Source organism: Mesocricetus auratus, unplaced genomic scaffold, assembly GCF_017639785.1.
Source record: "Mesocricetus auratus isolate SY011 unplaced genomic scaffold, BCM_Maur_2.0 Super-Scaffold_100676, whole genome shotgun sequence".
NCBI lineage: Eukaryota > Metazoa > Chordata > Mammalia > Rodentia > Cricetidae > Mesocricetus > Mesocricetus auratus.
The window spans coordinates 119423173-119437645 of record NW_024429266.1 but is presented as its reverse complement, the minus strand read 5'-3'; positions in this window follow the sequence as shown (position 1 = coordinate 119437645).

Genomic DNA, 14473 nt, shown 5'->3' with positions numbered 1-14473 from the left:
GCATAGAGGTTAGCAGCTTGTCATTGAAGGGCCACAGCAAATTTCAGCACTCAAGTTGCTGTCAGTTAAGTGCAGAGAACAGTGTCACAATGAGGAAAGGGATAATGGTGGTACCACTCACTAACATTTACAGACTGTTAACTCTCCAAGTGGCAGAGTGCAAGGCACCCTTCCAGATCCTGTTAGCTCTGACAACCTTGAAGTGGACAGCTGTAGTAACCCTCATCTTAACAGGAGAGAGAAACCGAGAGGTCAGACCATCACCACAAGTGTCCCAAAGCTTTACAGATTTTTTTCAAGGGAACACGAAGTCTCACAGAATTCAGAATCCCATCACCCTTGGAAGACATATGTGAAAGTGGTCTTACCATTACCTAACAACAAGAAGAGGGTTCGAATCCACTAAGTAATGACAAGTCCCTGTTCCTGGCCACTCTATCCTACTCTTTATCAAAGAACATGTCAAAAAGCTCAAAGCAAAAGAGAAAAGTCCCTGATAACACTGTTTGGATACCAAAAAGCCTGTGTTCTACCATAGGAATCAAGCAAGTTGTTCCAAAGCCAAAACAAACAAACAAAAACATATGTGGGCCCAAGTAAGCCAGTAAGACTTGCTGGCCTGTGAAGAGTAAAGCTCTATATTCTGGCTCAGCTCATGCCCCTTGCAAGGATTTAAAACACACCACACACACACACACACACACACACACACACACACACACACACACATTACAGTGAAAAACAAAACAAAATAAAACAAAAAAGGGAGGCCTTTAATCCCAGCAAGAGGTAGACAGGTCTCTGTGAGTTCAAGGCCATCCCGGTCTACAGAGTGAGTTCCAGAACGACCACAGTTGCACAGTGAAACCCTGTTTTCAAATGATAGCTTGGGAAGAAAGGTCCTTACTCCTCACTGGAAGAGACATTGACCAGAAGCAGCTCCCTGTTTCCAGCTGCCTGATACCTCAACATTAGCCTTGGTGGCCTCTCTGTTACTCTTCATTCCAAACATAACTGAAAATGGATACACTTTCTTCCAAAATGTTTTAGTTTTCATTTCAGTTGTCTTTTCGAGGTAACTGTAAATTAGCATGCAACTTAAAAAATAATCCCTAGACAGTCCTCCTGGCCCCAGGGGAGGCACCTTGACAAACTAGTACAATGCCAGAGCTACCACACGGTGTTGATGTCATCATATGCAGAGCATTTCTGACAGCACGTGGCTCCCTCATCAGGTGTGTGTCTAGGCCGACCTCTTCTCTCCCCCATTCCCTTACCATCAACTTGACATCTCAACACTGTGATAAGCATGGAGTCTTGCAGAAGAAGTCTGTGGCCTGGCGCTTCTTTTGGAGTGTATTCTGTGAGGATTCATCACGGTCTGCACAACTAACACCTTCCTTTTCATTCTGTGGTACCAGTGTGTTTAACCATTCAACTACTGAAGATCACCCGTGTTATCCCCAATGTTTGGCTGTTACAAATGAAGCTGCTCTGAACATTTGTGTAGAGGCTTTTCTGTGAACGAAATCTCTTGTTTCTCTTGGATATGTGCCCAGAAGTGCAATTTCTGGCAATCAAATGTTTAATGTTATGATACCATACAGCATCTGTATTGTTTCCCATTCCCACTAGCAGAGTGTGAATGCTCTGGTCTCTTATCTTCAGTAACTTTTTGTATTGGCACAACTTCCTAAACACTATTCTCATTCCGTGGTGATAGCTCGTTGTGATTTTAATTTGCACCACCTAAAAGGACTGTGATATTAAACATTTTCCGTGTGCATATGCATTTTCCTTGTGAAGTGCCTCTCTCTGCATCTTTATGCATCCAATTGGATTGTTGTTTTTTTAATGTTGAATTTTCAAAATTCTTTGCATATTCTAGATACTAATCCTTAATTAGAAACTTAGTTTGCAAATATTTGCTCATAATTTGTGCTTATCTTTTTAGCCTCTTAGTAGAGCCCTCCACAAAGAGAAGGATCCTGAAATTTTACTGAGTCAAATTTATCATCAAAAAAGCATGGGTGACTGAGCTATATTATGGAGACTCCTGAGAACTGAACCACTTTATTGAAATGGCGTTCTAGCCTATGGAACTATGAACTCTTAGTCATTTAATTTCCCACAGTTCCAAGGGATTATCTTCAAAGCGTATGGATTCCCACATCTCTTTGCATAGGCACATGCACTCCCAAGTTCAGGCTGGTGCTGCTGTGGACCTCCCCACCCTCCCACATACATTCCACACAGACCCCAGTTGGTTATGTCCCTCCCCCACTCTCAGCATAGATGAAAACTGCGACTGAGATGGCAGATGGTAATGCAGATGTATGCCTTGGAGAGCTTTAAATAACAACCGCATGCGTGCTGGTGAAATCACCGACCCGTGGCCTGGACACTGTAGTGTGAGTGCCAGAGGCTGCAAGATTATCTGTAGCATGCAAATCTCTCTGATAGATGGCCGAGGCTCCCACCCTCCTCGTTGTTAGGTGTCCGGTGCTAACTATCTTTAAATGAACCCATTTTCATTTTTGTTACAAATATTGAATCTTTATGAATGAGACCCATCACAGAAATACACCATTTCAAACAATTTATTTCAGTTAATAACCCATGAAATGGGCTCTTAAAATATTTGATGTTCAAAATTAATCTACCAAAGTTTCTGTGTGTAGGGGGACACAGAGAGGGAGAGATCTGAGAAATCTTGAAGATGTCTTGCTTGTCTGCACCCACCTCCAAGGGAAGGTATTATCTACTGTGGATCAATACCTTCTGGTAAACAGTTTTCTGCGCCTTTGCTCTGGGCACAGCTTTGAATGCATTTTGGCTTCCGATAATGGAGGGCATATGAGTTAGAACAAAAAAAATCTGTTATCTAACAAATTCCTTGCAATAAAAACATATAACTTTCTTAACCTTTATAGTTTTCTTTCATTTTAGTTAGGGTTATGAAGAGCTAGTGAAGAGAGAGACATTGTACACTGCACTAATTTCCCCTCTCTGATGACATTTTGTAACACTGTTGCGGAATTTCCCTGAATCTGAATGAGGGTATTGATGTTAGCCCAACTACCTTCTCATTTCGATTTTCCTGTATGCCTTTCATGCGGCTGTGTCAAAATCTATACTTTTATCAGCCAGACAGGCTTATGTATGCAACAGTCCAGTGCAGGTACTGGTAACTCCTATGACTAGTGTCCATCCTGCTGGTCTTTTAGGGGTACAGCTCAGCTCCTTTATCTTCCTCCACCCTTCAGAGCAATCTGTACAGCCACTAATCTTCTGTCTGTTGCTGTAACTTAGTCATTTCACCAAGTGTTCCCTGGCCTGACTACATTTCAGGAAGTTTTCACTCCATCACTTCGCTATATTCTTGTTAGTGTTCATCACACCCCCATGAAGTGCGTGTTCCCACATCATATTACAAGTGTAAAACTTGATTTTCTGAGACATAGATTCTGGTCAAGACACATAGCTACTAGGAGCAAGAGGCTAACTGGAAGCCAGGTCGGAATCTCTTCCCCAGAGCCCATGTTGTCCTTTGTCTCACTCCGCGATGAGACCTGTGTGTCACACGCTTGTGGTCTCCTCATGCTTCAGCTTCTCCACTCCCACAGGTTGTTGAAAGGATCTAACCCATCACTGCTTCATTCACAAAACATGTTCTCAAAGCTACACATCTGACTTTGGTATAAACGAGTGGTCACTACTCAGGAGAGCAGCAGCTTTCCCTCAGTCACTAACCCAAAGGTTTGCTTAAGTATCAACTCTGTCACGGCTTCCCAGATGGGTAATCAATAAATGCACTACAGATAAGAAGCAAACTATCAGTGTACTGGCTGATACAGTTCCAAGTCGTGAGGGGCATCATGATCACTGCTGACCCCCACAACACCCAAGAAAGAGTAGGACTGTGGAGAATGAATTTTTTGCTCATTTTTTTCAGTTCCTAAGTGTAAGTTGCCCACATTTTGAGAAAGCTTTGCTACAGATGCAATGCAGGAAAGGAAACAAGCCCAGTTCCCACTGTGTTGTCAAAGCCTATCAAATGATCTACAAGGGTTCTTATAAGGCTGTCCTGTTGGAGGAAACCAGAGAGGGTGTTGATGGCAGCTAGCAGATGGCGAGAGCAGCAAACACAACACACGGCTTCTGTGTGCTTCTGAGTGCAGAGGGAGTGGGTACTATAGTCTCCCAAAGGGCACATAGAATTTTAAGGTATGTACAATGGACTCAAAAGCTTTTTTGTGCACAGATGATGGGTATTTAGAAATGTGGGATGGCCTTGCTTCCATTGTGCAACAAAATACTAATAATTAATTTCATTAGCTCTCCATGAACACAAGGAAAAGTGTTTAGCAAGATTTTCACAGCGTGGATGAAAATCCTTTTAAATTTCAAGATTTTTGTCTCTTTGGTTTCAACTGCATGAAAAATGGCACCCAATTTGGGGATGTGTGAAAGCAAATTTTAAGCCCAGCATGTGTTTGCAATAGCAGCTATAATTTCTGCACTTCGGTTTTAAGAAAAGTGTGTGCCTCATCTCCCCACACTCATAAAGCCCAGGGAAGTTCTCCTGCATTTTCTGGTGAGAAGGTCACCACCCCAGGTGTTGGCAAGGGTCTGTGTGGAGAGCTTTGATCTGTTCACTGGCCAGGCAATGACAACACTGGAGTGCCACATATGTGCAGCCCATGTGTTTTGGTCTGGAGGGATTGGGGAAACTGTCCAAGCTTCATTAGAAAGGAAGTGCATGCCTTTTCATTCAGTTGTGTGTTCTTTGGGGTTCTAGTTAATGACACAGAGATGATCATCTTTGTCTTTGTGTCCAGACAGACTTCCTAGATTCCCACTACCATGCAGGAAACTGCAATGATGCCAATATCCTTTAAGGGCAGTTTTGAGCATTTCTATTAATAACCAGGCTCACCTGGGCTCATTCTGCATTATCTTTCCTGTGAACCACTGCTTCCTGAGCAGTTTCCTCCTTGGTCTCCATACATATTTCTATCTCACATATGATACACCTGGAGAAATAGCAGGACGTTTGAGGTCACAGATAGTTTAATCTCTGAGGTCTCATTTTCCACCTAGAAAAGAAGTGCAGTCATGCTTACTTACAGAGCTATGATGAGTATTAAGTGAGATGATAAGATCAGAGTGTCTGATACAGCGGTTGATCTATCGTGGGTGTCTAAAAGCGCTCATTCTCTTTCTTTCATTTAACCTACTCTTTTACTGTAGTAGTCTCATTAATGATAAAAATCTAAAAATCAAGTTCGATCCTGTTCTAATGAGATTCTCCTGGATCAGCTTAGATGAACACTATGCTTAGATTCTCATTAGAACTCTGAAAACCATTTGCAAGAGAAACTTGTAAAGATTATAACTTCATGACTTTTCACTCTGCCCATTCAAATAAAAGGTGGAAAGAGATATCTGCTATTGTTTGTAACATAGAAAATTTCAAGATTTCAGGAATTAGCTTTTGTTGAACCTGCTGTAGAGATGATGATGCAAAGAAGTCTAGTGATCTAAATTGAATGAACTAATTCCTGTGAGGAGAGAAGGGAGTCGTGGCTGCCTTCATCAGTAGCAGAGGGAGAAGGAGGAATCCATTGTAGGTGGAAATAAGAAGATCCTTCAACATGGGGTAAGAGTTGGGGGAACAGTTGAGAACTCTGAGGGTCAACTTCACTGAGCACACCAGACTGGGCAAAACAGAGGGATTGGGACTTACTGAACCCGTACAGTAAATGCAGTGGCACACAGAAGATTGCTTTGAAGGCAGAGGAGTCAAGGGAGCCCCAGAGGAAACAGAATGCTTGTTACTACTACTTAGTTTTTTACACTGTGTAAATTCCATGTAGACTATAATAATAAATGCAAGAAATGGAATTGCCAGACGTTTCACCGTGCTAGTTTCATTAAGTGAGATGAGAAAGATGGCCAATGTACAGCAGGTAGTTGACCTAGTGGGCATGTAAGGTAGCCATTAGAACACAGGTTGCCAAGGTGCGATGGGCCTCTGTAATGAAGGTGGTAAGAGTCCCATCATACCCATGTCTTCCTTTAGTCAGGACTTGGGCTTAATGTTCAGTAGTTGCTGGTGTATCATTTAAAAACATACTTGACTTCTTTAAAATCCAAGATTCTGAGATAAGATCTACCAGTTGGAGGGATTATAGGTGGGCAACAGTGTTTGCAGACAACTACGCAGGAACATAAAGGAGAGACTGTGGGGAAAAACTACACTGTACAGTACAGTGGGTAGGCATGGCTCTACTTCAAGGGGAACTGGGTGTGCAATCTATGAACATTTGAGACTGGCTGAAAGACAAGGTGTAGAATCACCCACACTCTCAAGGTTGATTGCCTTCTAACATAGCTGTATCTGGGTCATCTGAAGAGCTACCTAGGGACCTGTCACAGGTGGCAGGAGGGCTAGAGGAATCCCAGATCATAGTGGGACATGTCAAGGCTGCAGACAATTGCATGCTTGCTTCACAAACTTTCTCTGTTAGGTATGGAGATGAACTGAAGACTGGGGAACAAGGAAAATAAGAGGGAATTTGTTCTCTTTTATTTTTTAATTGTATCTGATAATCAAAAACTGTATGTAGGCAGCAATTCAGCCCTGGGGAAAGTGTCCATTGGATGATGCTGAATAGCAGACCTCAAATCCCATTCTGGGAGTAATAGTCTAATATAAAGTCTGCCATTCTTTGCCACCCACATCAGTCTGTACAAAGGAAATAGTCCCTTGGGCAAAATGAGGAGTCTGACGAAAATCCTGTTTTCCTACAGATGCCCTATTGTTTTCTCTGAGTGCAGCTCTGATAATGGCAGATCACGATGTAGGAAAGTCATTCTTTGCTGTCAGTTAGGGACTAAACAGAGAGTGTTGCCATAGTCACCTAAAGTGGCCTGTGGGTTCTGAAATAAAAAGCAGATTCAGATATACTCAGTTGTGGCAACAAAACCTTTCCTAATTACATAAGAGTAACATAACATTTTTGTTATTGATAGACTATTCTTTTTGTGGCCAATGAAGGTTAACAGGTATTTCGGGCAGATCATTTTTCTGGGAGAACTTCTGAGCTGTTCTCAATACACAGTGACATTCTCTTTTATTTATAAATAAATCATATATGGGAAAGAAAAGGGAAATGAAGGGAAAAAGGGGTGGGGAAGGGAAAGGAAAATGAGAAAGTGTCATAAAAGTGAGTTGTTGTATCAACTATTATGGAAGTTCCTGTCTTACTGCTCTTTGTTTCCTGTCCTATGTCTAGAATCAAATACTCACAAGATAGCCAGACTAACCTAACCTCTTAAGTCATGCCATATATGTGTAGAATATTGCCTCAGATCCTGCAGTGACTTCTTGTTGTATTCAAAATAAAATCCAGGATTCACTTGGCTTAATAGACGACCATAGTTTTGGATGTCCCTAAAGACTATGTGGTCATTAACCTGTGGCACTTGGGAGGTAGTAAAACTTTTAAAGGGAAAGTACATAGTCACAAGAAGTTTAGCCGTCTTGAGGCTTGTCTTTAAAGGGGCAGTTAGGACTGTGGACCCTTGCTTTGTCTTTCAACTTTCAAGTAGTTATTAGGTGACCAGTGACCAAGCTAAACCTTTTCTTTCCCCTTAAGCTGATTGTTTGTGTTGTTGGTACGGCAGAATGGCTGGAAGATAACTAGTTCACAAATCCCGCTTGCTTTACCCCCTACTTACTGTTCCTTCCTTAACTAGCTTCAGTTTGGGTGAGTTCTGCATCCCGTAAACAGGCCAGTCAGTGATTCCTCACTAGCCCATGTTCATCTCTTCTTTCTACTCTCTCTAGAGACATTCTGCCCTCAGATGATGTCATATTCTTCCTTCCTTCTTCCTTCTTCCTTCTTTCCTTTCTCTTTCTCTCTTTTTTGTAACATGACATTGGGATATAATTTGCAGACAAGCAAATAATTTAGGAGCTTTTATGATATTTACAAAATTATGCCTCCATCTTTATAATATTTTCATCATTTCTACAAAGAAGGCTTGAATCCAGAGCAAGCTCTTCCATTCCTCATCTTGACTCCCAGCCTTAGACATCTGTTGAAACATTTTCTGATTCTGCAGATGTGACTTCTAAGTACATTCTGTGAACAAGTTCGTAAAATACATGGTATTTTGTGACTGACTTCTTTCACTTGTTGGTATAATATTTGGCTTTCTTGGTTTTTTTTTTGAGAGTTATCATGTCATAGGTAGTATCAGCCATTCACTTTTTTAATTCTGAAAAATATTCAATTGTACTGCACTGTATCTACTCCTATACTTAGCTACTCATCAGTTAATGTAAATTTGTGCTGTTTCTGACTCATGAGCAAGGCTTCTGTGAACATTTGTGTAGAAATCTACATGCAGTCATGAATTTTTGTGGGTATACAGGAGTAGAATTGCTAAGCCAGGTGGTAATTCTTTGCTTAGCATATTGAAAAACTAATCTATTATTTTCTAAAATTGCTATGTCTATTTCTATTACCACAAAACCTGAGCATGGACACCAGTCTGACAGCTGGGGAACCAGCATAGGTCTGAACCAGGCTGCCTGAACGTGGGTGTCATTTGGGAGACCACGGCAGTGTATGGGACCTCTGGCAGTGGAAACAGTATTTAGCCCTAGTACACAAATGGACTTTGGGAGCCCACTCCCTATGAAGGGATGGAGGGATACTCTCTCAGCCTAGATACATGAGGGATGGCCTAGGCCCTGCCACAATTGATGTGACAGACTTTGATGATCCCTCATGGGAGGCCTCACCCTCCCTGGGGAGTGAATGGGGGATGGGATGGGGTTGGTGGGGGAACATGGGAGGACAGGAGGGAGGGAGAACTGGGATTGGTAGGTATGTAAATAAGATTGTTTTTAATTTAAATAAAAAAGAGCTATGATTTCTCTGCATCCTCAACACTTGCTGACATGTGACTGGCTTAGTTTCTCTATTCTGATCTGTGTGTCACTGACTGAGCTACCCAATGGCTAATGGCATAGTGCAGTATGACCACCACATCAACTATCAAGTTGTCTAATTTATTAATTATATTATATAATTGCACTTAGTGTTATTTGAAATTTTATTGATTTTTGCATATTTACATATAACACACACACATATATACATATATATGTATGTATAAAACCTATTCATGTCCTAAAAATCAACTAGAATATAAACTATGTAAAAGCAAGACCTTATCTACCTTGTTTTGTATGTTTGAAACACTACAGTCTTGACTGGAATAAAATACACACTCAGTAGCCATTTGTTGAACAAACCAGTCTTCCACTTTAGACTGTCATTCCTGAACCCATGTCCCTAATGTGTGAGAGTCAGCAGATACCTTTGCCATCTTCTTTGCTTTTGTCTGTACTAGAGCATGGATGTTTCTTTTCAATGAGTGCAGTCTTGTTCCAACTCCAGCACTCTATTCCTGGAGTCCTATAACCTATTGTTTTACTTGTTCAATATCAGCATCTACCTGCTGCTCTCTGTGTGTACTCCCCACTACCATTTTTGCATTCCGTGGTGCAAAACGTCTTGTATTCGAATTCAAACTAACATATTCTCTCCTGTTCTAATCCATGACTCTGGATATTTAGTCATACATTTTTCTGGCTAATGGCTAGACAGGGACAGATTCTGAGAAACAGGACCCCTCAAAAAATCAGATTTCAAATATGGAGTCTACAAATGATGAAGACTGATTGTATGTTCAAGTCTCTTCTTTGAATACTTTTTATACCAATATTCTATTTGCTCAAAGTTTTACTACTGCTGTAGCTTCTTAATTCTACATGGCTTTGAGTCAAGACTGAATCTCGAACTTATCCTTCTTTGTCCCTATTATCTTGACTATTCTAATTCTTTCATTCTCCCATGTAAACTTTAAAATATGATCATAAATTTCTTTAAAAGATCTGCTGAGTTGGTTGTAATTATACTGTAAGTTCCATCAAATGTTACTTCTGAATATGCTACAATGACTAGAAGTATATTTCTTATAGTCTACTAGCAAAAAATTTATTAATTCATTTTGAATGACCTATATAAACTGTCAATATATGCCTTGCTGTATTATGAGTTGCTATTAATTTTTAGGAAAATATAAATCTATTGATCAGTCATTGAAGACACTTAAGCAGATCAATGTACTTGACTTATGTTTTTAAAAGGGCATTATGGCTATTGAGTAGCCAGTAGACAAATGAAGGAATTAATTAAATATTCTTTGACAGCCAATTATAACATGACTGCCTGGACAGGTGAAGTAGATTTGAGTGTTCCAAGATGCAGAATACAAAATGTCCCTTCTAGCCCTATGTCAGGGATACTCTCTTGATCTACAAAGACTAATTTCTTTGAAAGGAAAGATTCCTGTGAGAGGCAATTCCTGTTGGATGAGGTCCCACATTGTTGGCAAGAGTTTAGAAAACACCTTTCCTTCAAGCCATCTCAGACATGGTAATCCAGGAGGAGACAGGAGCTGCATCTTAATTGATGTCATGATAAACAGTTGCATCTGCTGTCCAGGAGAGCCAGGCACACCCTCCATGTTCCATATCTATGGCAACTGGAACATCATTTTCTATTATGTTCTATTTAGTTCTGACAGACAAATGATTAATTGGCACAATCAGTGCCTCTCCTTGAAAATGGCCATGGATCAGTGTGTCTCCCTTCTTCATGTAATTGAATCAAGGCTCACACACCTGTTTCCACTTCCTTTAAACAAACACCTGCCCACTAACCAACACAAAGCACTATTAAATCTGAACCAGCCTTGTGCATAAGTACATTGTTCAACCTGACCTAATCAGTGATGAAAGGTAAGAAGGCACGTGTTTCAAAGAAGAACACAGACTAACTCTCAGCTACAATGGATGTCTGTAGCTTTGTCTCAGTTCAAGCTGCATGACAGAATAAGGCCATGGCTAGCTGTATTCTAAAGTGATAAACACTTTGTCTGGGGTCCTACCTCTGTGGTATTATCAATTCTCCTAACACCTGTAAGCCTGTGTTTCTCATCACTAAAATGTGGTGAGGATAGTTATTTGAAATGCTTGTTTCTTATATGTGAATCACACCCAAAGAGGGTTTGGTTCAGTGTCTAGTCCATGGTCATGACCTCTTTTGCAAACCTCTATCTCCAAAAGAATTGCATTATGATTTGTAACAGTAGCAAAATTACAGTTGTGAAGTAGCAAAAAAAATGGTTTTATGGTGTGGGGTCACCAGAATATAAGGAATTGTATTAAAGGGTCACAACATTAGGAAGGTCCAACAATGGCTGTCTCTTAATGGAAAGGCCAAAGATCTGGTAGTTGCTCGGTCCAAGGGACTGAATGTCACAGCAGTCTAAGTCCTAAGGAAGTCCTAGAGAACTAAAAGGACGTGTGTGTGTGTGTGTGTGTGTGTGTGTGTGTGTGTGTGTGTGTGTGTGTTAGCAACATTGCAGTTCAGCAACGAAAGGAGAGATAAAGCGATGCATTAACACAAAAATAAGTAACAGCTGATAATTTTCTAAATCTATACTAGATCGTGTAGTTATAGATATGAGAAAAGACTTAAAGAAAACAAGCTAATTGTAGTCAAGGAACAGACATGTGTCATGGGAATTCCGTGAATAATAATGTCTTCCAGATTTGAGAGAAGTAATTTTTTTTGGTACGTGGAACTAATACCACATTTCATTCACTTTGTTAGTAACCTCTGCATGATTAGTTAAGGAAGCTTTAACAGCTCTTGGTTTTTCTGACTATTGCTCAAAGCCAACATCAGCCAGATCCCCCTTCCAGAGTGATAAGGACTGTCAAAGGCCAGCTGTACTTCAGCAGTACCAAGTTTATTCAGATCGCCATTTCTCTGGCAGAGTGGTATCATTATTAAATTTCCAATTTAGTTCCACACCTTGCCTCAGTTTCTCTTCTACCTCCATCATTCCTGCTATCACTAGCATAGAACCTAGAGAGCTGTTATGAGTCCAACTGACAGCTAGAATGTAGAACAGAGGTCTGAGTTAAAGATGTGTATATAAATAAGCTATTTTATTGGGACAGCTGAATGTGGAAATGGGATTGCTGTGAAAAATGAAGAAAAATTTTAAATAAATTTGTATTTAAATAAAAACCAGTCTTATTTTAAATATCAATTTCAGTTCCTTCTCCCCCCTGTCCTTCCATGCCACCCACCAACGCCCCATCTCAACTCCCCAGGTGAGGGTGAGGCCTGCCATGAGTATCATCAAAGTCTGACACATCATTAGGGGCAGGACCTAGGCCCTCCCTCATGTATTTAGGCTGAGAGATTATCCATCTATAGGGAATGGACTTCCAAAGTCCATTTTTGCACTAGGAATAAATACTGGTTCCATTGCCAGAGGTGCATAGACTGTCCAGGCCTCCTTACTGACACCCACATTCAGGGCTCCTGGTTCAGTCCTGTGTTGGTTCCCCAGCTGTCAGTCTGGGGTCTGTGAACTTCCACTTGCTCAGGTCAGCTGTTTCTGTGGGTTTCCCCATCATAGTCTTGACCCCTTGTCCATTTCTCCTCTCTCTCTAGAACTGGATTCCAGGAGTTAAGCTCAGTGCTTGGCTGTGCATCCCTGCTTCTGCTTCCATCAGCTACTGGATGAAGATTCCATGATGGCATTTAAGGCAGTCATCATTCTCATTATAGGGGAAGGACATTTAAGGTAGCCTCTCAACTATTGCTTAGTTTCTTAGTTGGGGTCATCCTTGTGGATCCCTGGACATTTCCCTAATGCTAGATTTCTCTTTAAGCATATAGAATGAAGAAATTTAAAGGAAAGGTCTTCAGGAACATCTGTATATAGGAAATGATCAATTGGAAATAAAAAGGAAAGCAAGTGAAATTGAGGAAAAATCTAGACAGAGTAATGACTTGAAAAATGGGTGATCTCCCTGAGAAAAGTGTGGTTCACAAATTCTGCAAATAGACTGAATAGGGGCCACATTTACCTAACAGCAGCTTCCACTGCTTAATATTAAGCTCTTTCTGGATACTGTCATGCCACCCAAATAGTCAGTATTTTATCCCAAACTTTTCAAGTAATCTTTGCTAGCATAGCTAATGTTTTGTTTATTTTGGGTGTTTTCTTCTTTTTATTACATATATAAAGAACCTTAGGTTGGGTAATTCTTCCAGCTTAATGCAATGTGTGGGAGGCAATTATTTGTTTTTATACAGAAACATTCTGAACACTGAGCTGTAAAGCCTCATGTGACCCAAGCAGAGACAAAGTAACTTGGTTATTTTCTATCAGAAGTCATCAATTTTCCAGAACTAGTTTAGTGGAATGGCAGAGAGGAAAGAGAAATTAATCCACGTTTATGACTCAATTGGAAATGAAGAGTACACATACTATTTTATTTATCTTGGACAGGCTCTCATATCACCTAGGCTGCCCCCCAGCTCTCTCTGTAAACCATGAAGAGTGACCTTTAACTTGTAATCCTCCCATCTTCAATTCCCACATGCTGGGGTTATAGACATGTGGCACCAGGCCTGGTTTTATATGGTGTCAGTGATAGGACTCATGCTTTGTGTGTGCTATGTAGGCACTCTCCAAGCTGAGCTACATCCTAGCCCAGGATGTCAAAACAACATCAGTTTTTCTTCATGCACACTCTTATTTCAGAGTTTCCTCTGTGCAGAACGATGGAAATTAGAAGGCTCAGCGCAATATTGATAGCTTTGGTGGAAGCTAGTATTTTGCTAGGAATGCATTTTAAGGGGTTTTTTATAGTCACAAAGATGTTATGTCAGGCACAGGTATGAACAATGGATGGCTTTCAAAAGAGACTAAAAACAGCCCAAGATAATTTTGTTCTGAAATTTTGAACTCTCCACAATCAAGAAGTTCTGTCATTTGACCTGGTGGAATATTTCCCTATGCCCTGCTTTGGAAACTTCTGAAGAGTATCTCCAATATTTCTAAAGAATATCTTTCCTACTGGTACCCTACTTAGAGCCACCTAAGGCCTGGAGACTGTGCACTGGGGAACCCACCCTGGTAGTCCAGCCCACCCAGAGATTGCTGAGGCCCCAGTACTAGTCCTGCCTCCACCCATGGGAAAAGGAGAACCCTCCGAGTACTGGACCTTCTTGCACCCACCAAAAGGGAACCTTGGTCCTGTACCTACCAGGAGAGGAATAGAATCCTTCCACACCCACTGGAAGAAGATATGGGAAGAAGTCAATATAAAAACACACTCAACAACAGAAATGCCAATGTGACACCACTGGATCTAGGGACTCCTACCCAGCAAGACCTGAACATCACAACACAGATGAAGCAGAAGAGAAAGACCTTATAAACAACTTCATGAAAATGATAGAGGGCCCAAAGAGGATATGAGAAAATTCCTTAAAGAAATGGAATAAAACACAAACCA